The sequence below is a fragment of the Piliocolobus tephrosceles genome, chromosome 2, assembly GCF_002776525.5.
Source record: "Piliocolobus tephrosceles isolate RC106 chromosome 2, ASM277652v3, whole genome shotgun sequence".
Classification (NCBI taxonomy): Eukaryota; Metazoa; Chordata; class Mammalia; order Primates; family Cercopithecidae; genus Piliocolobus; species Piliocolobus tephrosceles.
In genome coordinates, this window is record NC_045435.1 from 116,864,545 (window position 1) to 116,867,061 (window position 2,517).

Here is a 2,517-nt window from a genome sequence, read left to right on the forward strand (position 1 = left end):
TGGATCACCTGAGGTCAGGAGTTCAAGACCAGCTTAGCCAATGTGGCAAAACCCTGTCTCTACTAAAAATACAAAAATTAGCGGGCGGGAATAGTGGCGGGCCCCTGTAATCCCAGCTACTTGGCAGGATGAGGCAGGAGAATGGCTTGAACTGGGAAGCAGAGGCTGCAGTGAGCTGAGACTGCGCCACTGCACTCCAGCCTGGGCAACAAGAGCGAGACTCTGTCTCAAAAAAAAAAAGAAGAAATTTTAAAAACATCACATTTTTACGTGTCTCTAATTCAAATAATTCTGCTGCCAGGACATTAATCAGTCATAATTTGGGGGTTCTCTCTCTCCCTAAGGCCATGCAAGAGTCCCAGATGTTCTCATGTATTCTTGAATATACAGGGCAGACCCTCTGGTCCCCAGTGCACATAGGTCCCCACACCTTGCCCAAGTCTGTAATCTCTTCAGTTCTTGGGCCAGACTTGCAGGGAGGAGTCTTTCACTGCTGACCTCAAATCTTAGCATCCCCTAATACCTCTCATCAGAAGATTCTTGTTGCTTCTTGGGGCCCTACATGGAGTGGGACTTGCATTTCTCTGCTCATAGAACCTGAAAACATAGACACAGCTGCCTTTTCAGGTTGCAGTTACTGCTTTCCCAGCACTTTCTTCTCTCCACCCCCATTCCTCTCCTCCACATCTGAGAAAATCAGGAAAGCAGCTTCATTTAAAGAACCTTTGGAAACCCAGATCTCGCCCCTCTTTACTGTGTGAGGGATGGTGAGAGAAGGTAGCAAGGAGCAACTGGGGCCTGCCCTAGTCCTCTCCCACAATCTTTCGTTCAAACAAGTGACGTCTTCCCTATTTTATGTCACGTTCTACTTTAAAAAAGCCTCCCTGCTAGAATCCATTGCTTCTTACTTGGCCCCTCATTTACTTGCCCACCTGCAAAACAAAATTCTGTAGCTGTAGCCAGAGGGAGCCTACAGGCAGCCTTTTTAATTTTTTCATTTTTTTCTTGTTACATTTGTACTAATTTACTTTGTAATCTATGTATTGTTACAATTTTTATTGTAATTTTGATTCTCTCCAATTAAAATTACCCAGTTTCCCTCCTCGGTAAAGGAGTGTGACAGGTGGGTCTTTTGAGCCAGTTCTAAAGTAGCAGCCTCCAAAGGGGCATGTGCACATCTCAGGGGTACACAGGATGATCCGTGGGGTATGGGAAGAAGATACTAGGACTTTTATTCTCTTTTCTTTTTTCTAGTTGGGTTCTCACTCTGTTGCCCAGTCTGGAGTGCAGTGGCCCATTCATTGCTCATTGCAGCCTTCACCTCCTGGGCTCAAGCTATCCTCCCTCTTCGGCCTCCTGAGTAGCTGGGATTACAGGCATGCACTACCATGCCTAGCTTCATTCTTTTTTGCTTTCTATTTTTTGCATGCTGTCTCAAATGTATATACAGTATTTTTATAAACAAAAATTTTACATATTTGGGAATGCATTCTAAAACTTTTTTTAAACTGATGAAGTATGTGATCCAAAATATTTGAGAGTTATGTTCTGGGGCAATGCTGTCCAACAGAAACATAATGTGAACCACAAATGTGAGCTTCACATGTAACTTTAAGTCTTCCATAGCCACAATTAAAAAAAAGAAGTGAAATTAATTTTAATGTTATATTTAATCCAATATATCCAAAATATTCTCATTTCAACATGTAACCAACATCAAAATTATAAATAAAATATTTTTCCTTTTTTTAAGCAAGTCTTCACAATACAGCATGTAGTTTACAGCAGCACCACATCTCACTTTGGACTGGCTACATTGCAGGTGCCCAGTAGTAGTATATGTGGCTCATGGCCACCAGGATGGACAACACAGTTCCTAGGTATTAAGTCCTGGATATTAGCGGACATCTGAGACAAGTCCTGCCTCTAAAACTGCTTCTGATGACAGACCTCTTGGGGTTGAGACATAACTGAACCTGCCTCATCTCCGCAGTACACCCAAGGCAGTAAGAAGTGAACTACAATTCATTAAACAACTACTTTTCAGTTAAGCACTTTTATGTCCATCTCATTTAATTTTCTAGCACCTACTTTAAGGTAGAGCTTATTAAACTATGTCAAGGCCGGGTGCCGTGGCTCACACCTGTAATCCCAGCACTTTGGGAGGCTGAGGCAGGCGGATCACGAGGTCAGGAAATCGAGACCATCCTGGCTAACATGGTGAAATACTGTCTCTACTAAAAAATACCAAAAAAAAAAAAAAAAACGTAGCCGGGTGTGATAGCGGGCCCTGTAGTCCCAGCTACTCAGGGGGCTGAGGCAGGAGAATTGCTTGATCCCAGGAAGTGGAGCTTGCAGTGAGCCGAGATCGTGCCACTGCACTCCATCCTGGGCGACAAGGCGAGACTCCTTCTCAAAAAATAAATAAATAAATAAATAAATAAATAAATAAATAAATAAATAAATAAAGTCAAACATGAAGAAACGGGGTCATAGAACTAGTTAGAATCCCAGTCT